Source organism: Protopterus annectens, chromosome 1.part1, assembly GCF_019279795.1.
Source record: "Protopterus annectens isolate FY-2018-M chromosome 1.part1, PAN1.0, whole genome shotgun sequence".
In the NCBI taxonomy this organism is placed as follows: domain Eukaryota; kingdom Metazoa; phylum Chordata; order Ceratodontiformes; family Protopteridae; genus Protopterus; species Protopterus annectens.
Window position 1 is genome coordinate 169315163 of NC_056726.1, and position 26915 is coordinate 169342077.

Sequence of the window (26915 nt, forward strand, 5' to 3'; positions counted from 1 at the left end):
GGGCTTCTGGACTGATGAGACAGAGATGGGTTTACAGGCAAGCATGCTTCCATTTCCGAAGCAGCTGAAGTCTTCCATTCTAATGCTGGAAGTTGGTGGAGCTTTTTAGTTGTAATTCCCCAATCAGCACAAGCCCCTAAGCAGCTGCTTAGGTTGCCTTGTGCTGTATCCAGCCCGGACAAGGGCAGAAAGTACAAACGGTCTTTTAACAATGGTACAACAATGATCCATGTGGATCATTTTCACATTCAGCCTGGGAGCACTGTCTGTTTAAGTCAATCAGAATCGGTCAAAAGGCAAATGAAGACTGAAGGAATCAAACTTTAGACCTCTAGAAGTAGCTTGTCAGTAGCTAACTGCCTTAATCTTCTGCGCTAATTACCACTGTCATTTCCAAGGAGAGGGGGACCCACCATCACTAAGAGGGCATATACTAGATTTTTATGACTCTGAATCAGTGAATGTGAACAGTTTTTCAAACACCAGGATTCAGATCCAGATAACCTATCTTTCAGGCATCTCAAATGCAAATTTTTGGAAATGGCAAGTAACAAAGCCAGATTTGTCCACAAACCATCTTCAGGCATCAGTGATAGCACCTCAACCACCTTACTAGGTGGCTGTCTTCTTCATGGATTTGTATGGAGATAACTCTGCAGGTCTCAGCACCATGTGGATATCATTCCAGCAGTTTCCAAGATCACCATTTGAATATGCACTCCTCTAGAGGGTATGCTGCATTTATCAAAGAAAATTTTCAGGTCCAAGGTCTCCATTACAGTTGACTGTTCTTAAATCCCAGGCCTCCTGACAGAAGGACTCATGCCTTGCACAGCCCAGACAAAATGTGCCCTAGTGAAGGCCGCTCTGTCATCAATACATTTTTGCTATGAGCTGAACGGCAGAAGCATTACAGGTCAATGATTAAGGAAGCCATTATGAAGCTTCAGGGCTTTTTATTCTTCAGGAGCTGCACAACACAGAAGAGCTCCTGAGGAAGTGAAAAAAAAACAGTATATCAAACATTCTGTACATCATGCAACATTTTAAATTTGTTTATTCATTGACAGTAGAAAGGAAGCTGGAATCCCCACATGAGTAGGAGCAAACAATGCAGACACCACACAGACAGTCAAAAATAAACACCATACCCTGCAGCTGAGAGGAAAAACCTTAGTGATAGATCCATAATGCTGCCTACTGCTATGGATAAGCAGACCAACCTTAGCATGTCTCTGCCTTGTAGACATGCTTGGCTAAGACTTTATTTCAAGGAATAACCTTTTGTCAGTTATAGGTATAACTTTTAAAGGACCTACTCTGATAAAGTGCAAGCAACAATTACCAAACTGTATTAAGGAGGTCAAAAACTGAGAAAAGTAGTCAGTTTGTACTGTGTGTCTGTCAGAAGTACATTAGGCAAACACAAGTACCTTTTTATGCATTTTAGCAAGCAAGCAAATGTCTGCTAGAATAAAATGAACCCTGATGTTTTCTTTCTCTTCAGTCTTTTCAATTATCATAACATAGGGGGAATGCTACTTCAGCATGTGGCATCCTGTGCAGTGAACTTGCTGTTAGCTGTAAAATAACAGCTGCAGTTCCAGACACAACTCTTACTTTGGACTTGCAGTCCACCGTATCATTTGTTGTAAACATGTTTATGGATAACCAGATCACTGAGTTGAAAACATCTCACATGGAGAAATTGCTAAAAAAGACTGCAGATGTCACTTCTTTGGTCATTAATGGGTTTACAACTGAGTCATCAGGCAGGAAGCATAGAACATGCTGGCAGATAAGGACAATTTGACCTGACTTGTGTGCTCAATACACTACCTAAAGGATGCACTACAATTCCTTATTAACTAGAACTATGCTCTTTACTGGATCCTGTTCAGAAAATTGAATAAAAAAGAAATTAAAATAAAATTACTGTAAATGACTGAATGTCCATGTGATGCCTCTGCACTGGCCCATTAATCAAGGAGCTTCAATCCTTACCACTAGCACCAGTGAGGGACGTACACATTGGGAGGATGACAAATACACACACAGTAAAGTACAATTTCCCGTAAGTGCACACAGAGATCACAATAAGTCTGGAGCTGGTTTCTCCGTCTCTCTCCAGATCCCCACTATGACTCCCCACTGGCACAGCTATAGGGTTAAGATGTCAGCCAAGCCAAGCGGTCAAGCCAAAACCTCTAGCACCTTCTCTGTCCAGCCAGTGCTTTGTGTCCCTGCCCAAGTAGCAGACACACACACTTTGAGATATGAATTATATACAAACACACACACACTCCTGGGAAAGGCTGGCACAGATTTACTAGCTGTGTCCCCTTCTGCCCAGACTAAAAGGTAGTTATCACTGCCACCAACCAGCTCTTTATCAGCTACTATAAGGCCCTTACAAAGGGTGAACAATTCTACTGTGTAATGTTACTATTACCCAAATGGCAAGTGTGACCAAGACTAAGGCTATTTAGGAGTGGCCTATACAGTCTCACCAGATAAATATGCAAGCACTGTAAGAGCTTAAATATCTCTAATCAAGCCAGCCACAATTAAAAGGTTTAAATATATTTAATAATAAATAATAAAAGAACAAGACAATACACAAACAACACAGTAAATACAGAGTTCAGAATCACAGGAAATATTTTAAAACAACATTGCAGGACAGTCTGAAATAAATACAGAAAACATCAAACTAATCTTACTATATTCCTATCTGTCTCTAAGAGATACATTTCCCTAGTTACTTACTATTAGCAAGTACTGAAGATGGATGTTTCCAGGTCCAAATTAATATCAAAACATTACTGCTGGTTCAGCTGGATGACATCACTATTTGTCACCTGCCTTCAGTTCCCAAGCTAACGGATACCAACAACATTTTTAGCATCTCTGGGTGAAAAGTACATATCTCTCAGAAGTTTGCCTAGAACTGAAAGTCGTAAAATAGTTAAACACTTTTACATTTTAAACCTAGTAATTATTTCTGTTTCAAGACAATAGAAAGAAACTCCTAGCTCTAGACATCCTGTCTCCTTGCTGCCTTGAAACTAACTTTTATAGCACATTGTAAAACACTTTTAACTTATTTTCTTAGAGTTTTCAAGTTAACTTTGTTCTTTTCCAGTAGGGTACACCATGGTTACATTCTTGAAGCTCCATACATAACATGCAGTTCAACACACACTTCTGCACCAGTAGCTTAATATCCACATAACATATAGTTCTCTTACATTTATAAGACAAGCCTATGGATCATATTAATATTCACAAATGACATATGATTATTTACAAAATTCCAGATAACTGGGCTGGCAGTGTCACATTTCTATATAAATCATATTAATATTTTTCAAGTGGCATATAATTATTTACAAAATTCCAGCTAGCTGGGCTGGCAGCATTTTGGTTTGTCAAACTTCTCTCCCCCAAGAGAACTCAAGCTAGTTTTTTAAGTGACCCTTGAGAAACATTACTTGAGAGGGTTAAGCCTATCTGGGAATACCTTACCCCATTCCCTGTCTTAAGATTCCAGCTGCCTTGGCATTGCTGAGCCCAGTACCATGCTGCACTATCCCATCATATGCCTGCAACCCTAGGCTCCACCATAGTAATTTGGGATTTGTCTGGCTGGTTCCATGTAGCCATAGATTCCCCCCTCAGACTCCTCCTGCCTTGTACTGCAAATACTTAGCACAAGGGCCTCCCTGTCATGGTAAGGTTTCACCATGTTAACATGGTACAATTTGTGCCCCTGCCTCCTGCCTAGAAGTTCTAGCATGTAGTTAACATCACTGACCCTCCTTACCACCTTGGGGGGGGGGTCCCTCCCAAGCTGCCTGCAGCTTGTTGTGTCTGACAGGAATGATAACCATTACCTGCTGCCCTACAGCATACTCTCTAGCTTGAGCGATCCTGTCACACCAGACCTATTTCTGCTATTGGGCTTCTGCCAGGTACTCCTGGGCCAAGCCTATGAGTTCCCTGAGCCATGTCTTGAGGTTTAGGACATATGCCACAACAGACTCCTTGTGGGATTCACACTCACCCTCCCACTCATCTCAAATCAAATATAGAGGTCCCTCACCCTGTGCCCATACAGTATCTCAAAGGGTGAAAAAAATGTGGATTCCTAGGGAACCCCCCTGTAAGCAAACAGATGGGGCAAATATTTCTCCCAGTCCCTCTTAAACTGGTCTGTAAATGCCTGTAGCATTGACTTGAGTGTAGAGTTTAACCTCTCAACACAACCATTAGTCTGGGGATGGTAGGGGGTGGTCTTTAGGTGCTTCACCCCACAGTACTTCCGCAGACAAGCCAGCAGGTCTGACATGAAATTGGCACCTATGTCAGTCAGTATTTCTTTTGTAAAACATACCCTGCTAAAAATCTCTAGCAAAGTATTTGGCACCTTTTCTGCTTCAATAGAGGACAGAGCCACTGCCTCAAGGTATCTGGTAGCATAATCTACTACCACTATGATAAACTTCCTTGTGGAACTTGGGGTACTCAGAGGCCCACAATATCCATAGCTATCCTCTGAAATGGCTCCTCAATCACATGCAAAGGCATCAAAGGAGCTTTCACCTTGTCTCCTGCCTTGCCTACCTTTTGGCACTGCTCACATGTCCTACAGTACCCTGTTACATCTCTGGAAATCCCAGGCCAATAGAAGATCTGCATAATATGTCTATTTGTACATTTTATGCCCATATGACCTGCAAAGGGAATATCATGGGCTATGGCTAGAAGTGCCAGACAGTAGGCTCTGAGCACTACCAACTGCTGTATTCTCTCACCCCTAGCCCTCCCTCAGGGATCCACTCTCTACACAGTAACCTGTTGTCCCAGTATACAGATTCCCCTTCCCTTGAGAATCAGGTGCCTCACTAGCTACCTCCCCTAGGCCTTGTAATGTAGGTTCTAAGAGCTGAGCCTGTCTCAACTCTCTCTTTGTAACCCTTCCCAGCTCCCCTTCTACAGGAAGTCTAGTATCTTCTTACAGTGGTGTCTCACTGTCAGCCTGGGTACTACTAGTCACGTCTGCCCTTGCAGTCACTCTGTCCAAGGGAACATCAGTACCAACAAGCAGCTGTGGCTCACCTTCAGTCTCACTGCTACAGGGTAGCTCTCTCCCTGAAGTAACCACCTCACCAGTCCTGGCTGCAAGTGTGCAGTCTGTCTGGGTCTCCCCCAGGCTACCAGACCTACATGCTTGTCTCCAAGCCTGACTGTGTGTAACTGCATGAACACATGGTACTGCATTATCAGAATCATTCCCTATCAGGACATCTGCAGGGATATCCTCAGACACATCTATTTGCTTGCTTCCTTTTCTACCCTCCCAGTCAAGGTGAACCCTAGCCAAAGGTATTTGGAAAGGGGTCCCTCCTAAAGCTCTGACTGGAGTAGACTTCCCAAGCAAGTAGTGCTTTTCTGTAACTATTGCAGGCTTCACAATTATTAGGTCAGAAGCTGTGTCTCTCTTAGCAATACTATCTTTCCCATTCACTAAGATAGGATATAACCTCTTGTGGTAGTTTGGTACCCTTGTTGTCTCAAGACAACCTACTGTTGGCATTTTTTCATTCCCACTTACTGTCTCTCCCACATTTTGTTCCCCACCTTGCCTCCATGGACATCTATATGCTACATGGCCCCACTGGTTGCATTTAAAACATTTATCCCTAGGTCCTGGATGTGTACCTGGACTAGTGGCTTCTCCTGCTACTGGCGAGCTCTGTTGGGGCAGTCTGGGCTGCCCATCATGGGTTCCCTTAGACCCATGAGCAGCACTATGTCCCTTTCCTGTGCAGTGATGCCCTCCTTGCTAGGTATAGGTCTCCCTTCTTTCCCGACCCATCTGCTATATTGCATTATCTATGAGCTAACCAGATTCTCATGTCCTCAGGCAAAGTGCTAAGGGCTTGTTCCCTCACCAAAAGGTCTGCCAGCCCTTCAAAAGTGGTGACCTGACATCCACTTACCCACCTATGAAAATAAGTGCTTAGTTCAGCAACATATTCACACACACTTTCATCTGCCTTGCGTCTATGCTCACACAACTTTTTTCTATAAGCTTCAGGTTTTAACTTAAAAGATTCTCGCAAACAGTTATTTACAACATTATAATTTAAACAGTCAGTATCAGACAGTTTGGAAAGAAGAGCTACAGTTTACCATGGAGTAAGGGAGTAAGGAAAAATACCCAGAATCTTTGGTCAACATTATACTGTTCACATACTCTCTCAAACATATGAATGAAACTATCAAAATTATCCCCCTCTGTAAATTATGGAAGAAATTTACTGACCTGTGTTGCTTCTGGGGTTCAGTTACTCCCTTCTCCATTACCTCTATGACTCTGACGAAGGGTCAGCATCTCCTTTCATGTTGCCTCTGCCTTTCATTCTCCTCAGCCTGAAGACATCGCAGTTTCTCATTTTCCTCAACCTCCAGATGTCTCAGACTCTGCTGCTTCTATTTCCACACACTTGGCCTCCAACTCAAGTCTCTCTAACTCCAGATGGATTTTTAAGTCTTCTCTGGAAAGGTTTAGCTGTCCGTTTTCTGAGAGATGTACATCTCCACAGCCAGTCTGATTGTCCTCCTGGTTGCTATTCCCTGATGCACCTCTGACTAAAGCTGCAATCATGTCTGCTTTAGGCAGGTTGGCATGCACCAGTCCTTTAACCTGGCACATCTCAGCCAACTGGCTGCTTGTCAGCTTCCCATGCTCCTCTGCTGACATTCTTGCCTGCTCTCCCTGGCTAACTAAGCTAACAAAAAAAAAATAAAATAAAATAATTGTGATATGAACTCTGAATGTTCACTGTTTGGCTTATTTACAGTACAAAAACACCTTCAGTGACCACTGCACACAGCTACAGAAATTCAATATCCACACCACTACAAGCCAACTAATATGTGATGTGGCTATCTCACCACTATCAACCAATTAATATGTGATGTGGCTATCCCCCACTGCCAAACAATTAATATGTGACACCCCCCTGCACTAGCCCAGTAATCAAGGAGCCTCAATCATCACCACTAGCACCAGTGAGGGACGTACACATTGGGAGGATGACAAGTACACACACAGTAAAATACAATTTCCCATAAGTGCACACAGAGATCCCAGTCAGTCTGGGGCTGGTTTCTCCCTCTCTCTCTCTCTCTCCGGATCCCCAATAAGACTCCCCACTGGCACAGCTATAGGGTTAAGATCTCAGCCGAGCAGTCAAGCCAAAACCTCCATCAAAAACCTCCAGCACCCTCTCTGTCCAACCAGTGCTTCGTGGCCCTGCCCAAGTAGCTGACACACACACTTTGAGATTTGATTTATATACAAACACATACACACACACACACACACACACTCCTGTGAAAGGCTGGCACAGGTTAACTAGCTATGCCCCCTTCTGCCCAGACTAAAAGATAGTTATCACTGCTCACCACAATAAGCAGAACATGCTGGAGAGAGAGATTCCTGTCCCAGAGACTTCCCATGCTCTGGAACAGGCTACCCATTCATGTCAAACAAAGCTCCTCATTAGCCCTCTTTAAGAGAAATCTTGACAATTGGATGGGAAACAGGAAATTCACCCTGGGGATCACTTCTGTGGGTCTGCTTGACAGGGGCAGAGGAAAATAATTTTCTTGGGTGGCAAAAGCCAGGGAACCTCATTTGGCTAGGCTTATATAGGCTCAAGGGCCGATAGCTTAGTACATACCTATGAACCTATGAACCAACAAGGTCTTTACCAGCTACCATAAGACCCTTACAAAGGGTGACTAGTTCTATTGTGTAATGTTACTATTATCCAAATGGTAAGGCTATTTAGGAGTGGCCTATACAGTGTCACCAACCACATATGCAAGCACTCTCAGAGCTTAAATATCTCTAAACAAACTAGCCACAATTAAAAGGTTTAAATATATTTAATAATAAATAATAAAAGAACAAGACAATACTCAAACACCACAGTAACTACAGAGTTCAGAATTACAGGAAATATCACAGGACAGTCTCAAATAAATACAGAAAACATCCAAACTAATCTTACTATATTCCTATCTATCTCTAACAGATACTTTTCCCTAGTTACTTACTATTAGCAAGGCAGAAGTGCTGAAGAGAGATGTTTTCACGTCCAAAGACAAATACAAAATGAACAGTTTCTGAGAGAGTTCCCAAATTAATATCAAAACATTATTGTTGGGTGAGCTGGATGACATCACTCTTTGTCACCTGTCTTCAGTTCCCAGGCTAACAGATACCAACAGAATTTTTAGCATCTCTGTGTGAGAAGTATATATCTCTCAGAAGTTTGCCTAGAACTGGAAGTCGTAAAACAGTTAAACACATTTAGATTTTAAACCTAGTAATTATTTCTGTTTCAAGACAATAGAAAGAAACTCCTAGCTGTAGACCTCTTGTCTTCTTGCTGCATTGAAACTAACTTTTATAGCACATCGTAAAACACTTTTAACTTATTTTCTTAGAGGTTGCAAGTTAACTTTGTTCTTGTCCAGTAGGGTACACTGTGGTTACATTCTTAAAGGACAGTACATGACATACAGTTCAACACACACTTCTGCACCACTAGTTTAATAACCACATAACATATAGTTCTCTTACATTTGTAAGACAAGCCTATGGATCATGATAATATTCACAAATGACATATGATTATTTACAAAATTCCAGATAGCTGGGCTGGCAATGTCACATTTCTATATGAATCATATTAATATTTTCAAGTGACATATAATTATTTATAAAATTCCAGCTAGCTGGGCTGGCAGCATTTCAGTTTGTAACAGTCCAAAAAGTAAGAACACTTTATTACAGAAAGCATGAAGGTGTACAAAAATGTCAAAGAAACTAGGAATAATAATGCAGATGTAGGACAAGTGCCCTGCATCCCCCAACACATGTATCATGTTTACATTTTTAACTCCCAGTCACAAATGTGGAGAAAAAAAGTACAAATGTTTTCTGCAAAATTAATTTTTTTATTCTCCAAAACTGTGCAACTTGATTACTAGAGTACAAATGAAGTAGATTCAGGCATATCATTTCTTGCCTTCTCGTCTGATCCTTCTCCTTATATTCTTTCATTTTTTTTTTTTTTTTTAGCATATTCAACTGCTCCTTGATTTTTGTCTGCTTCTGGTTTGGTTTCCATTCCGGCTTGACACCAGTGTGTTTCTGCTAAACTAAGCAGGGAAGTCATCTTAGATTTGTTCTCTTCATGTTTCAAGACTTTCACTATGTTTTGATCTGGTAAGGTTTGCAGATATGGATGCAGTCCTGTGACTGCAGATCTATACATGTAATCAGTTTCGAGGAATCCCATACCTCCTTCAAGACAAGGAATATATAATCTTGGTATACAGTAATTTTTATTTATTTATTTGACATTTGTTGACTGGGATTGTCCGACTGAGCTTGTGTCCTTTTTTCAGCGGATGCCTGTGGAGAAAAGCTCCACAGTACAGAAATTATACAAGAATAAAAATCAAAGTACAAAATTATGCAAGTGAAGAATTGTCAATGCTGGCTAAAAAAAATCACAGTTCAACAGTAAACATTATATAAGCATGAAAATCAAAGGACAAAGTTGTGCATGTATGAAATTCCCAGTACAGAGCAAATAAATCATGGTACTAATTATGCTAGTGAATTATACAAAAATAAAAAAACAAAGTACAAGTTAGCAAGTGAAGAATTGACAGTGCTGGCTGAAAAAATCATAACTCAATAGTACATATTGTACAAGTATGAAATTCAATGGGCAAAGATTGTACATGTAAGAAATTCACAATACAGAGCAAAAAATTGATGGTACTGATTATGCTAGTGATGACTTAAAATGAGTTAAGTATAACTTTAGTAGATACAATAGAAAGTATATACAAAATATGAAGACTGATGATCAAATTGTTGTACAAGAAGAGATGATGGTGATTATAATGAGTAAGAAGTGAGTATAGTGGAGGATTAGGTCAGAGCAAAGTTGCAAAGAATCTAAAGAAATTGTTATTGGTGGTCTAGAATGAGAGATAAAGATAATTAATTTGATGAGTAGGAGTGTGAGGAGAGGGGGGAAATTAGTGTCAGATTACAAGGGGCAAGAAGTTAGAGGGTAAAAAGAGCAGTAGTAGATTATTGTTGTAATTCCAGGAAGTTTAAATGGATAGTATTATTGTGGGAAAGGAGGTAATAGTGAAGAATTAGAAAGAGAAAAGAGAGTAAAGGAGGGAGGAGGGAGTGGAGGGGTTTAGGTGGAGTGGTTACAGTGACATCTTCTGGTGCTGTAAAGGCAGTTTCTGAGAGATGACTTGAATTCATGTGCATTGAGGATTGAGGATATTTCTGAGAGCCATGGGAAGTTTACTCCATGATATAACAGTTAGATAAGAATATAGGCTTTGTCCTAGTGATTTTTTAAGTTTATGACTCTATAAGTGGCGGCCGTAGTGGTGCAGCGGCTAGTGTTGCTGACCCACAGCAAGAGGTTCTCCGGTACGATCCTCAGCTGGGGTGCTGTCTGTGCTGAGTCTGCATGTCCTCCCTGTGGTCGCTTGGGTTTCCTCCGGGTGCTCCGGTTTCCTCCCACATCCCAAAGACATGCTGTAGGTGGATTGAATACTCTAAATTGACCCTGGGAGTGAGTGTGTGCATGTTTGTGCCTTCTGTGGAAGGTTGGGCGCCAGGCTGGCAACTCAACACTGTAAAAACACTACTGCCAATCATGAGCAGACATGTGATCCACTGTGGCGACCCCTATCTGTGAAAAGCCAAAAGAAGAAGAAGAAGATGAATCTATAAGCGGAACTGGTCCGAGATTCTGAGGGGTCTATATTAGATATTCAAACATTTAAAAGTTTGAATCACTAAAGAACAAACTCAAGTGATCAAACTTTTAAAAGTCCGAATATCTTTAAAAACAATATTTAAAAAAAAAAAAAAGTAAAGGGTTGCACCCCCCATGTGCGGGGCTGCACCCCCACACCCCCCCGCTACTTAAATATACCAACTCTGAGATCGCACTTCAATGTGCTACAGTGCAGAAATGGAGAATTTTCCATTTCCTACACTGTAGCGTGATCTTGGAGTTGTTATATTTAAGTAGCGGGAGGTGTGGGGTGCAGGGGGGATTGCCCCTCTGCTTACACCCTTTAGTTTTTCTTTTTTTTTTATCTTCTTTTTTTTTAGTTTTTATATATATTCAAACTTTTAAAAGTTCGATCACTAAAGTTTGTTCTTTAGTGATTCGAACTTTTAAACATTCGAATATCTAATATAGACCCCTTTTGAGAGAGCAAGGTGGGTTATAGAGGGAGACCAGATAGGATATGCTAGGGTAGGAGAGGGCTTATTGAGGATAGTAATGATGGTGAGAGGTTGAGTAAATAGAAGTTGGTTAGGAAATTCCAACCAAGTTAGATTTTGGAGAGCAAGACAGTGGTGTGGTTTTGGTGGTGTGTTGGCTATGAATCTGTGTACTTTGTTATATGTGATTTCTAGTGTGGATAGTAGAGAGGACTATAAGTTAGTCAGGACTTGTAGAGTTGGGATGAGGAACCTTTGGTTTCTATAAAGTAGTCTGAGCTTTTTGTAGGTTTTCTTTATACAGTTGTGTACATGGGGGTTAAATTTACATTGGTCTTTAATGATTACACCAAGGAGCTTAGTGTGGGCTTCAGGTGAGATTATGGTATTGTTAAGGGATGAGATTGTGAATGAGGACTGAAGATGGTAGAGAGATTTGGGTAGGAATAGAAGGAGTTTTGTCTTTTATTGTTAAGTATGAGGTGATAGTAAGACAAGTTTCAGCTAGGTTAAAAGAGGTTTGGGTACGGGTGAGCAAGTCAGAGGGGTTGTCAGCAATGGTAATAATGGTGGAGTCATCCACATAATGTATGAGAGTTGACTGAGGACAGGAAGTGTGAAGCTGGTTAGTAAAAATGTTAAAAAGAAGGGGGCCTAAGATTGAGCTTTGTGGGACACCCTTGTTTATGGGGAGAAAGGGAGATAAAGCAGAGAGCCATTTGACAGATTGCTGTCGGTTAGTGAGGTAGCTGGAAAATCAGGAGACATTTCCAGGGAAGAGGTTTAGTTTTGAAAGTTTAGAAAGGAGGATGGGGTGGGAGACAGTGTCAAAGGCATTGGAGAGATATAAGAAGAAGCAAGATACTGGTTTATTATTGTCTCTGGCTGGGACGATAGAGTTAGTAAAGAAAATGAGAATGGTAGAGGTGCTGTGGTGGGGGCAGAAGCTATGCTGGGGAGGGGTGATGAGGTTTTCAAGCATGAGATTAGACAGGATTTGCTTATGGACAGAATGCTCAATAATTTTGGAGAGTGGTGAGAGTGTAGCAGTTGGGTGGTAATTAGATAGGTCAACAGAGTTTCCACCTTTGTAGATAGGAGAGTCAGAGGTGAGGTCAAGCCAGTTAATATTAACATCACCAAGAATGATAGTTTCATTAGTTATAGCATTAGCCATCCAGTGAAGGATCAGTTCTATTAAGGGTATGTTGTCTCCAGGTGGAATATCAATAGCAGTGATAGGGTTTTGTGGTTATTTAGTTTACAGTTAGCAATGATAAGTTCAGCAGGGTGAAAGGAGGAAAGTAGGCTGGTAAGGGGAGTAAGATACAGAGGTCTGAGTACATAATGGCTACACATCCACCTTTTTTCTGTGTTCTATCAAAGTGTTAGATGTTGTATCCAGGGGGAGAAACTCATTGTTGGTGTTATGTGGTTTTCAGTGAGAGAGAGAGAAATTATGTTGGGGGAGTATCAGGATATCCAATTCTGTTGTCTTGTTAAAAATGCTATAGATGTTGATGGAGTAAAAGGAGAGATGTTTGAGATTGGGAATTGGTACTTGTGAGGGTGAGTGAGTAGTGTTGGTGAGCAAAGATAAGTCATTGTGGGGGCCTGGGTTGGGGTGAATGTTGCCAGAGAGTTGAAGGGTATTACAGAGCTGGAGTGAAAGTGATATAGTGGGAAGAGGTGTGAGAAATTTTAATTTCTTTTTGGCACGTGGAGGTGATTCGGAAGAAATCTAATTTTAGGGATAGTGTGATCAGTGCAACAGAAATGTGGGTGATATAGGAGAGGAGTAGTGGGTAAAGGTGCTTGTTGAGTAGAAGGATGTGGAGGAGTTGGGATGGAGATGAAGTTGAGTGTGATAGGAAGTGAAGTATGATAGTGTGAGAAAAAGGATAAGAGGAGAAGAAGGGACATTGTGATGGGTAAGGTGAATAAAATGGGGAGAGTAATTTGTGAATGAGTGGAGGAAGGCAACTGGTATTATGGGGGAGGGGGAAGCAGCTAGAGAGTGTGGGTGGGCGGTATAAGAGTGTCCAAGGAAGATGGGAGGGATGTGGTTAAGGAGGGGAATTGTCTGATTGGTTGAGGGTAAGGGATGTGAGACTTTACAGAGGGAGGGGTGATGAATGGATAGCTATACAGGTAATTGATGCAGGGGTGGGTGGAAATGGGGGTAGGATAGAGGAGCGGAGTAAGCCCAAGCATAGCAAGGAAAAATGGAGCGGGTTGAGCCTTGAGAAGCAGGACACTTTGAAAGAGAAAAAAACTGTCAGAACTCAGAGTATCTGGCTACAGAGAGTGAGTACAGCTAAATGTGACTGATGCAGGCAAGCAACAGTGTTATTAGAAGGAAACACTAAATGTTTACTGTGGGACCCAGCCAAAAATAGAGAAATGTATAATTTTAAGATATACTAAAGTGAAGCCAGGGAAAGGGAAACTGAGTTAACAAGTTGCAGATTGGTCAGATGAAAAGACAGCCGTCTGTGGGAAGGGATAAATCGGATGAAGAAAAGTGATATCATTATCATTTGATAAGCATGAAGCATTTTTCTTGTTTTCCTGTCCAACTGATCCAGTACCTTTTGGAACCAGTCATTCAACCCAAAACTGTAAGTTAGAACAGGAAGAGCAAATTGGTTTATAGCTTGGACTTTGCTCTTAGATGTTAGGGCTGTTTTCAGTATTAATTTTAGTCTTCTAAAATATTCCTTACTACGTTTTGTTTGCATTTGTTCATGTTTCATTGTTGGTCCTTCACCAGTTCTTAAATATTTATACAATATCTGCTGCTCAAGTTCCTTTATAGCACATTCCTGTTCCAAACTGATATTGTCATGGTGCTGCAGCTTTCCTGCATTAAATGTTGCTTTTGCACATTTATCAAGATCAAATCACATTCTTATATCATCTGAGAAAGTTTTGACCACTTCCAGTTGTACTTTCTTTTCCTCATCTGATGAACTATACCATTTTAAATCCTCCTCAAAAAAGAAGATGAAAAGTCTTTACACTTTGTTGTTGTCTAGGAGCCAAATTGTAATCATGGCCTAATCTGTTATGTAGACAGCTTAATGGGTTAAGAGCAAGACAAAAGAGCAGTGATGATAATTACCCTGGAATATCCCCCTTTGAATTCTTATCCCTAGGATAATTATTTTTCCTTTATCATGGCTTAGCTGAAAAATGGTTTGCCACTGTTCCATGGTCACTGTAATTTAGTTGATCAGTGTAGGGTGTATCTTATATATCTGTAAGCACTCCTTTATCTATGAATGGGGGATACTGTCAAGTGCTTTTTTGTAATCTATCCATGCCATACTTTTATGACTTTATTTAACAACAAATCATTTGTTCCATATGCCTTTCTTTTGTTACCCTTTTGTTGAATTGCCCTGAGTTTTTTTCTAAATGACTATACACTCTGTCAACATCAATTCTATTATATAGTTTATAGATCACTGGAAGGCAAGTTATTAGGCCATAGTTTTTAGAATAGCTTGTAGTTTCACTCTTAAGGAGGAATATTGTTTTTTCTGCTGTTAACCAGGTTAGTGTCTTAGTTCTTACTCGGGGCTAAATCTTCATGTAAATATGTTAATACTTTCAGCCAGAAGTTAGACACTGCTTCTGGGCTTTGGAGGTTTCATAGATATTTCTCCAAAATGTCTCTGTTCCTTTGGGTTTTGGTGGTGTTTCTATTCCTTTTGCTTTGTCTCCCAATTCTCTATAAAACTTTTTTGGGTCATCAATGAATTGTTTATTTTGTATTTTTCCTTTATATTTATCTGCATATCTTCCAAAAATTTTCTGCCTGTGCTGAATTTTTAGTTAATTATTTGCAACAGTGTACGATAGATCCTGGTCTGTTCTAATAATGCATGTTGCTTTTATCATGTCTATCTTCCTAAGTACATTTGTTGATCTGTTCCCTCTTCTATACTGTTCTGTGACACTTCTTGTCTTAATTTCTTTATAGTTTTCTCTGTTTGGTACTTCCATGAGTCTCTTCTTTTTAATTTCTCCAAATCTTTTGGGTTTCTAATACCATGATGGGAATGGATTATATTCCTAAGTCAAAGTATGGTTAAAGTTCATAAAACTAGTATTGTTTTGATCTTTGATGTCAGCCAGAAGTGCTCTTTGCAGCACCCACAGTGTGCTCAGTAATGACTTCTTCTGCTATTTCGATGAAGTTACATGTATTGGTAACATATCTAAATACGACTGTAGATTTGTTTTTATAAGAACCATTGCTCCTACTACTATTGGAACTGTCTAGGTATCTTTCTTCTACATTGCTTTCATTTCTGCCTGTAAATCCTGATATTTTACGACTTTGTGTCGCTCTGTGTCTCTCTGTGCACAAGACACTGTAGTCACTGGGTGTAGCAATTTCAATAATCAATGCTACTTTTGTTTTCTTTTCATGAACCACTATATCTGGTTTTCTCGCATCTGTCTTTTGAAATGTTGGTAATGAGGGATCCCATGTGATGTAGACTCCATCATTTTCTATGATGCTCTGTGGCTCATGTTTCCACTGTTTTTCAGTTCCTTTGGTATTATACTGTTTGCACAATCCCCATTGCAACAGTCTTGTCACATTATTATGCCTTTAACTATAAAGTCCTTACACCATTAGTATATCACAACCAACAAGGTGTGCAACTGTTGCCAGTTCTGTTTTACAAATCCTTCATTTGTCTGCTTCTCCCACATGTTCGATGGACTTTGTAAACCAGCGTGTACGTTGCCCACAGTCTTGGGCCACCAATATTAACCTTTCATCTTTTGGTTTGAGTTCACCTCTCCTGAACCATTCCTGCATTCGATCCTGATCAACATGGGGATCTTCCAGGAGTTTTCTATACTTGCAACTACATTTATGCATTTTCCACATTTCTTGCCTTCTCATCTGATCCTTCACCTTATATTCTTTCTTTTGTTTTTTGGCACATTCAGTTGCTGCCTGATTTTTATCTATTTCTGGTTTGAGTTCTATTCCTGCTTCATGCCAATATGCTTCTGCTAGACTAGAAAGGGAAGTCATCTTAGATTTATTCTCCACATGTTTCAAAACTTTCACTGTATTTGGGTCTTGTGAGGTCAGCAGATATTTATGCAGGCCCACAATTGCAAATCTATACATGTAATCAATTTTTAGGAGGCCCATACCTCTTTCGGAATGGAGAATATATAATCTTGGTATGCACTGATTTTTATAAATCATTTGATGAACATCCTTCTTGTTTTCCTGTCTAATCTATCCAACACCTTCTGGGGCCAGTCAATCACTCCAAAACTGTAAGTTAGGACAGGAAGAGCAAATTGGTTTATAGGTTGAATTTTGTTCCTAGATGTCAGCTCTGTTTTCAATATTAATTTGAGTCTTGTAAAATATTCCTTACTAAGTTTTATTCACACTTGTTCATGTTTTATTGTTGATCCTTCAGCAGTTCCCAAATATTTATACACTCTTTCTTGCTCAAGTTTTTTTTATATCACATTCTTGTCCCAAACTCAAGTTTTCTTGGTACTGCATCTTTCCTGCTTTAAAGGTTGATTTTGCACATTTATGAAGACCAAATGATATTCTTATATCATCTGAGAAAGTTTTGACAACTTGCGGTTGTGCTTTCAGTTCCTCATCTGATGAGCTATACAGTTTTAAATCATCAACAAAGAGAAGATGAGAAGTCTTTACACTTTGTTGCTTTCTGGTAGCCAAATTATATCCATGACCTAATCTGTTAAGCAGACAGCTTAATGGGTTAAGGGCAAGGCAAAAGAGCAGCAGTGACAGAGAGTCATCCTGGCATATCCCCCTTTGGATTTTTATCCCTGGAATAATAAAGTGCCCTTTATCATGGCTTAACTGCAAAGTGGTTTGCCACTGTTTCATGGTTGTTGTGACGTAGTCTATCAGTGTAGGGTATATTGTATACATTTTAAGTACTTTTTTATCCATGAATGTGGGATACTGTCAAATGCTTTTTTGTAGTCAGTCCATGCCATACTTAGATTCTTCCCCTTTTTACACTGCTCCATTATGACTTTATTTAACAGCAAATGATCCTTTGTTCCATATGGCTTTCATTCATTGTCTTTTTGTTCTATTGCCATAATTCAGTTTTCTTCTAAATGACTATAAACTGTCATCATTAATTTCAGTGTATAGTTTATACATCATTAGAAGGCAAGTTATTGTCTATAATTTTTATTGTAGCTTGCAGATTCACTCTTAAGTAAGACCATTGTTTTTCCTGTTGTAAGCCAGGCTGGTGTCTGTTCGGGGTGTGCATATAAATAGTTCTTACTCATGGCTAAATCTTCGTGCAGAGATGTTAATACTTTTAACCAGAAGTTAGGTACTGCATCTGGGCCTGGGGTTGTCCAGTTAGAGGCTTTTCTTAACTTTGCTTCAATGTCTGACTGTTATTTCACCTTGTTTCATATTCTGTACCTTTGAAGTTTTTATTCTTTCTTTTACTTCTCTCCATTTAGTATCTTTGTTATGTTCCACAGGATCTTCATAAATACTTCTCCAGAATATATCTACTTCTTTTTTTGGTGGTCTTGCAATTCAATTTACCTTGTTTGCCAATTCTCTATAAAACCTTTTTGGGTCATCAGTAAATTGCTTATTTTGTATTTTCCCTTTACATTTATCTGTGTATCTCCTAAGTTTTTTTCTGCCTGTGCTGATATTTTTAGTTTATTATTTGCGATAGTGCATGATACATCCTGATCCATTATAATACTGTGCATTGCTTTTATCACATCTGTCTGAGTATTTTTGTTGACCTGTTCCTTCTTCTATACTCTTATAACAGTGACACTTGTCTTAATTGCTTTATAGTTTTCTCTGTTCGATACTTCCACGATGGTATTCAATTTATTCCATTCCTTTCTCTTATACCCTGTATTCTTTTGGTAGAATTTTTTCTGTTATTAATTTAGCTGTATAGGAATATATGCTGTTTACTTCTGTATATTGTATGGATCTCTATGGACAGTCCTAATTACTGTGTTCATTTGTTTTATCAAACTTCTAACTTTTTGGGTTTTATTGACTTTCTGCAGTCTATTTCTTTCATTGCTCTTATTATGTCTATCTCTATTAAATCAAACAACTCTTCTCTTAGCTCATTTTCTTCTAATTTGAGGACACATTTTTTGTTCTCCTTTTTCTGCGGGCACTCAATAGAAAGTTCTGTAGCATCTTCCTGTGGCACATTCTGTTTAATTTCATCCTGTGTCATCCAATGCTCTGTCATATGGGAACTCACTAGCCTATCAATTCTCGTCACTGACTGCTTCAGAGTTGCCACAGTTTCCTGTTCCTTTCCTAGCTGTCCAGCTTCAAGTGAACATGTATACTGGTTTCCTCTGGAAGGCTCCAAAATATCTTCATATGGCAACTGACCAGTTGCTTCCTGTTCCACTGGTTTCTCCTTAATTTGGATGTCTGTTGCTCTATCCTGCTGTGGTGCTTTCTGAGTTAGATTTTCTCCACTGAATCCTTCACTTTGCAAGTACTCCATAACCTCAGTTTGTCTTTCTTTAACTTCTCCATTAGTAATCTTCTTTTCTACTTTTCTCTTTGTTTTCTTATTTTTTGTGTTGTAATGTTTTCAATGTCCAGATTCCTTTGCATGTATTTCTCGTCAAAAATCTTTGGTGCTGCTCTGTTTGTTTCTTTAGTTTTGCTTTCTCCTCCACTGTGGACAATGCAAAGATAATGGAGAACACTGGGACTCAGTGTTTTTGTATAGTTGTCTGAACATTATAGCAGTAGTTTAACAGTTGCAATGTAATGTTCCAAAACTTTCTGGATACTGTGCACCTCCTTAATCCCCTAACTCTTCATCTTACAAAAGAACTAGCTATGGGGCTTTAGCAGCATCCCCCCTTACAAGTGATACTAAATGAATGATTAGTTTTCTATTTATGTCTCTGTTTCAGTATCTGTGTATCCCTCTGTCTAGTTTTCCACCACATATCTGTCTGTCTCCCTACCTATCTAGTTAAGTAAAAATAATGCCAGTCCATATGGGAAAAATCTGTCTGCCGAGCTCTCTGGCCATCTATCAAGCTATCTATCTGTTATATATATTTGTCTGTTTCTCTGTCTACCAACCTATTTAGCTAAGTACAAAATAATGACACTAGATATGGGGAAAATTTGTCTGCCTGTCTATCTCTCTACTTAACTACTATAATTAAAAATAATACTAGACAACATGTGGTTACCAAAGACATGTCTACTCATATAATCTCATCACTTTCTATGCTGAACCTGTATTTATGACAGGTCCAGTGTTCTTCATAATGACTAATAATGATGCCTACATGTTGCATGTCCTGATCTTTTTTTACTGCATTCCTTTCCACCCTTGTCGCTCTACCATACTTTGCCCATCCAGTTAGAAGTATAATGGACTGCAACAGGACTGTAAGATAAGAACATCAGTGGTCCCTTGAGGCTTCAAAACAAGGAGAGGCTGTAGGAAAGCAACTCAATGAGAGGAGCTAATGGGAATGGGATGAGTCTGTATTACAGCATCTGAATGACCATTACCTGTGATGAAACATCGGATGGGGTCAGTAACTTTCATCCATAAACTGACTCAGGACCCACTCATTATATCCACTTTATTGACTAAATGCACCTTAGATGTCTGCAAACAACAAGGCCAGCCTTAGGTGAAATTGAGCCTTAGACAAAAGACTCCGTGGGACTCCCTTTTTGCACACTGGTCCCCCTGCACCTCCTCAATGTCCCAAAGCAGTTTCCAGTCCATCCTAACACCATACCATCCAGATAGATTAGTTATTTCTTGTTTTTCCACACTTTGTCTTTCTTTTTAGCTTTACCCCATATCCTTTTAACACACCCTAACTGGCCAAGACTGCACTGTAACCATTACAAATGAAGTAACTGAATTAAGCTGTGGCCTGAGGGCCATGACTATCCCAAATGTCATATGGATCTAGATGCTCTAAGATGCATCTTTTTTTACAACCTCTTGATCCAGTGCTGTCATGAACAAAATAAACAAATAAGTAAATGAAGAGTAAGGAAATAAACTTAGTCTTATTTTATCTTTCTAGGAAAAAATAAGTTGTCTAAAAAGCTAACAAAACTGTAGCTCCCACCTAAACTGAAAAGGCACATGCCCAAAAGGAAATATAATTCCTGTCTGGGAAAGATATCATACATATGATTTCTCTGGAGGGTTTGTGATGGTACCAAGTCACCTGCAAACCTGACAGTCATAAATCCATATAATTTCCTTTGAACTCCTAGATGTAAATGCCAAAATTGGAGTGGCCCAAGGACTGAAACCTGGGGAACACTGCTAGTGACAGGTCTTTTGGAGGAGGTAGAGCCTCCCACTATAATTTCTTGAGTTCTATTAGTGAGCCAGTTTTCTTTTCATTGAGGTACATAGGGATTAACATTTAGCTGGGAGAGTTTATTAATGATACCTAAGTTGGAATGGTGCCTTTGTGAGGTCTAAATATGCAGTGTGTACTGATTTTTTTCATGTATTACTTCAGTAACATTCTCAAAGCAGTCATACAGGTTAAATAGACAGGCTCTGCCCTTGACAAAACTGTACTGACTAGAGCAAGAATTTGTAGGTTACCTGTGCCCTTATTTATTAATTCCATAATGATCCTTTCCATAGCCTTAATGATAAGGCTGGTCAGACTTATGGGTCTATAATAGCCAGGTTCGTTGGTGCCCCACTTTGTGGGGGAGGTAGCTGTTGCTGCCCTCCATTCTTCTGGCACAAAGCCTGTTTGGAGGCTGATATTTAGTAGCATCTTTAGGAGTTTAGACAGGTCTTGTTTCAGGATGGACAGTAGACGTCCTAGTATACTATCCATCTTAATAGAAACAGTGTTCTTGGCCTTGGAATGTGCTTTGAGGAACTGTTCTTTGGACATTTGAGGGGGTGTAGATGCAGGTATGTGATCTGGGAATATGGTGTTGATGTCAGAGCTCAATATAAATTCATTTGTGGATTTGCGATATCCTCTGGGTCAGAGTATGTGATATCATTTACTGTTAAATCTGCATACTGCTGGGCATTGTTTCTTAGATTTCTAACATAGTTAAAGAAGGCTTTGTGGTAATCTTTTGCCAGGTGGCTGTTTTTACATCAGGGACCAGAGTTCCCTGTTGAGTTTAGCAAGAATGCTTTTGGCATCTTGAGAGTTGCATTTATTTTTATGCGCAATAAGTTTTTTTTTCTATTGTAGACCCTAATTATGTTTGGTTTCCACCATAGGATGTTTATTTTTAAATTTGGCATTTATTTATTTTGGACAGGGACAAATACATATCTATGCAGCTATTCACATGTGCACAGAATTGGGCTATAAAGGATTCTACATATACACTGGGGTCATCAGGTTTGAAGGGGATGTTGAATTTTGCCTGGTCATCACTTATTCTAGTAGATTTCTTTGGTATAATCTCTAAACGCAGAGGTATTGGTGTTAAATAAAATTAAGAATTCAATACACAGGAGGTTCAGATTCAAATGTTTACTAGTGTACACCAGGAGGCAAAAAACGTACAAGTACAGAATTTTGTCTGACATGAAACAGGAAGCACACAATTTTATATAGGTTTAACATTCAAGCTGTGCCCACCTTACTGACGTGGTATGTCACAGGGCATCATCATCACTTTAGCTTACAGTCCTCTATTCATAAAAACTGCTGATGCTGTATATTTTAAAAAAGTTTTCCTCTAGTAACAATACAGCCTTGCTATCCACCTGGTCAGACATAATGTCTTTCTGTAAAGTTACTTTTTCAAGGTGTGGACTAAATGGACTGGAAGAGTTTGTAGTTATGAAATCCAGAAATCTCTAGGCTTGCTTGTTAGGGAATGTATAAGTCTCTCAGAAGATGGAGGGGTAACTGACATCCCCAAGAAGAATGGTGTATGGCTTAATGCAAAGGATACTCCATACTAGTCAGGTAGGAGGTGTAGATCAAGCGGGTCATGGAGGGAGTATAATTAGCTGTGATGTGATAATGGTTGCTGTTAATGGTACGTTGTATGTGAGGAAGTTCTAAAACATTATCTTGTCTAAAAAGAGTTGAGGTGAAATTTTATTTCACAGCTATACAAGCACCTTCATCTTTAGTGCCTTTATCTAGTGCAGAGGGCCTGAACATGTGATATGCAGTGAAACCCTGCACTGATGGGGTGCAGTCAATGGTCTTGAATCAGGTCTCCATGACGATGCAGTTATCTATGCATTCTAGAGTTATGAATGTCTGTAGGGAGTGGAGCTTTTTTGTTAAGGCTCCTAGTATTTAACAGTAACACCTTTGTGTTACCCAGATTTTTTTTTTCATGTCAGAACACTCAGTGATCTTTCTTCTTTTAAATCTTCACTAAAATAATACTTAAGCAAGTCATGGATTTGTTCTTGTTCCCATCCTGGGTGAAAATAACTATGCGTGTACTCTTTGTCTTTCCTCTGATGTTCTCTCTGCTTTATTCACTCACACTTCTTCTCCCTCTCTCTCTTTCTCTGCTCTTCTCCTTTCCCCTCCTTTTGGTTGTAGCCAATCTCCTTACCTCTTCTTTACATGTCGTTGCTCCATATACAGTTTTTATCACTGTCTTCCCTATCCATTACCTAGCTGTAGCAGCCTCCCGACCTGAGCTATGTATCCTATCGCATCCCCTAGCTCTTTTTTCTCTCTATCTGTAACAGCTCTATCACGTCAACTGACATTATTTTACTACAGTCTTTTGACCTTTTAACATACTCAACAATCATCCAATTATTAACTTAGCAATCACAAATCAGTCACTTCTCGCCTATAGCCCTCTTCTCATTTCTTTTTGTATCTCTACATTGAAAACTATACTAGAATGCCTTTTTCTACTGTAAAGACCATACTATAATGTTAAGACTGTACTGTAATACCTTTTGTACATTAAAGAATAGGTTCATAGGTGTGTACTATGGTAATGGACCTGTGGGGCTTTGTGCAGCCTGATGTTAGGTCCTCTATCAAGTGGAGCCACATGAAGTGATCCCTGGGGTGAACTTTCTATTTCCCATCTACTCATCAAGATTTCTCTTGAAGACGGCCAGTGAGGTGCTCTGCTTGACATGAATGGGAAGTCTATTCCAGAGCATGGGCAGTCTCTGAGTTATGAACCAATCCCTCCAGCATGTTCTGTTGATTGTGGTAATGAGGTTGAGGTCTCTGGAGCATGTAGTGTGGAGGGATTGGGATTTCTTTAGCTGTAGCATTTCTAACAGAGCTGGGTCAGACATGGTGTTGTAAGTCAAGCAGAGATTGCCTCTTAGTAGACGATATGAGACAGAGAATAGCTGGAGTTTTTTGAGTCTGTCTGTGTAGGACATGTGTTTAAGGCCTAGGATCCTCTTCGTGAGGTACTTTTGTGGCCTCTCCAGCTGTTCCCGGTGTCTAGTGAGGTACATGCCAAATGGGGCATTATACGCTATGATTGGTATAATGAGGGAAGAGTAGAGAGAAATGATGACCTCTTTCTTCTTGGATGCAAACCCCCTGGTAATGAGATGTGTCACATAGAAGGACTTTCTGACCACAGTGGCAATGTGGTGGTCGAAGGAGAGGTTGCTGTCAACCTGTGTCCCCAGATCTCTTATAACCCCTTCAGTGTTCAGTGGCCTCCCATCAATGTGGTAATTAGTGGGAACTGAGTTTTTCCCAAAGGGGATGACGATGCATTTTTTGGCATTAAACTTAAGGCCATGGTTTCGACACCAGTCATTGACCTCAGTGAAGCCTTTCTGTAGAATGTCTGCATCACTTGGGGAGTTAATAATGGCTCCCAGCTTGCAGTCATCTGCTAACTTGGTCAGCCAGAGTCCCTCTGTGTTGGCCTGGACTTCTGAGAAGTAGATGGCAAATAGGAGAAGACCCAGGACCAATCTCTGTGGGACTCCACTCGTGACTGGTCGGCAGTCTGACTTGGAGTCTGCTACTTTCACACTGTGGGATCTATCGGTGAGCCAGTTTGCAACCCACCTAACGATATAGGGGGGTTGATGCCTAGTTTGGTGAGTTTATCAATAATCCACAAGAAAAGAAAAAAATACCAAATAATCAGAAGCCAAAAAGAACAGACCAACCACCTTGTTAACCACGATTTATGTTGAGCGCTTTTTAACCCACTAAAGGGACTTCCTCAGAACAATGTAAAACAAACACCTAGCTCTTTTTATACTCCACCCTAATTAAACAATTAAGTCACTAATTATTAAAACCATCAAAAAATACATCAAGTAATACATTTAAAAATACATTTAAAACAGAAAAAATACATTCACAAATTGTAATAAAAAAATTAAACATGGAAACTTCATTGTTTTTATGTATAACTAATATATAAAAAAATACATAATGTTGGGTTACCAACATAATTTATATGTCCCTCATTTCCCCCAAAATATTACGCAACTTTAAAATACTAGAAATAGTGATCATTTCATTTATTTCAGGGTAATGGGAAGCATTTAAAAACAGTTGCCATTTTAATTCCATAATATCTAGATGCACATCTAATATTCTTCCCTGCACATCTTTTTGCAGCTGTTGCACCACCATAAATTTAAACCTATGCCCTGCATTTGTATGTATATGTCTGTACAATGGACTTGTTATTCTATTATTCCTTATGTCACCTATCCTCACTTTAAATTTCCTACAGGTTTTCCTAATATAAAATATGGGGCTGTCCTGACATTTAGCCATATATGTCACATTAGTGGAATTACAGTTAAAATGTCCATTTATATATATTGTTCTTCTATTTAACTTAAAATCTTTCCCTATTTCCAAAATGAATGAACAGTACATACAGCTATTGCACTTGAAATTACCCATGGCTCTGTTGGCTGTTACCTTCTCAACCCTCCTTTCTAAAATATTCTTGAAAGATCTGTCTTTCCTATATACTATTTTGGGAGTTCTGCCCACCTTCTGTGCAATATTCTCATCAAATTGTAATATCTTCCAATTTCTTTGAATAATATCAGTTATAATATTGACTTCACTGTTGTATGTTATTATTAAACTCATACATATATTGGTATTGTCTGTGTGGCCCACCATTGAAACTGCTCCCCCTGAATAAACATTGTTTGCATAATCTAAAATGGGCTTATAAATTCCCATATCCCGCTTATTTATAACCTCTTTGGATATAGCTGACAACATGTTATTCAGGTAACCCCTCTGCCTAAACATCTGCAAAATTAATCTGTCCATTAAACAATATGTATAAATGGACATTTTAACTGTAATTCCACCAATGTGACATATATGGCTAAATGTCAGAACTGCCCATTGTACAGACATATACATACAAATGCAGGACATAAGTTTAAATTTATGGTGGTGCAACAGCTGCAAAAAGATGTGAAGGGAAGAATATTAGATGTGCATCTAGATATTATGGAATTAAAATGGTAACTGTTTTTAAATGCTTCCCATTACCATGGAATAAATGAAATGATCACTATTTCTAGTATTTTAAAGTTGCGTAATATTTTGGGGTAAATGAGTTACATATAAATTATGTTGGTAACCCAACATTATATATTTTTTTATATATTAGTTATACATAAAAACAATGAAGTTTCCATGTTTAAGTTTTAATTAGAATTTGTGAATGTGTTTTGTCTGTTTTAAATGTATTTTTAAATGTATTACTTGATGTATTTTGTGATGGTTTTAATAATTAGTGACTTCAATGTTTAATTAGGGTGGAGTATAAAAAGAGCTGGGTGTTTGTTTTACATTGTTCTGAGGATGTCCCTTTAGTTGGGACGAAAGCGCTCAACATATTGGAATAAATCGTGGTTCACAAGGTGGCTGGTCTGTTATTTTTGGCTTCTGATTATTTGGAGTTTATAAATAATTCCTGAGTGAGGAATGGAATTAAAGGCCTTGGCCAGATTGAGGTATGCTGTATGAACTGCCTTTCCTTCACTCACAGTTCTGGTGACTGACTCAAAGAAGTCAACCAGGTTGAGCAGGCATGATCTACCTTTCACAAAACCAAATTGCGTGGGATCTAGAATTTGGAGATTCCCTATATCCTTGTCAATTAGGTCCATGATGTTGCGCTCCATAGCCTTACATATCAGACTCATCAGGCTAATGAGGCAATAATTTCCAGGATCTGTAGTCGAGCCTCCTCTATGGAGCAGTGAGCCATTCGGTAGGGACAAAGCATGAGGTGAGGCTGTGAGTGAACAGAGCGCACAGATATGGTGCCAGTTCACTTTCTAATTCATGTAGAACACAGCCAGGGATACTTTTGGGTCCCATGGAAGCTGTATTCTTGGCCTTGGACAATTCAGCTTTAACCTGTGTTGCAGTAATGCTATGTGCCTGGCATTCTTCCGGTATTAAGATTGGTTCTTTAGGGGGGGGGGGTAAAGTTGGCACGGAATCTGTCGGCCAGTATACGAGGTACCATTGTGCAGTAACTCAGAGCAAA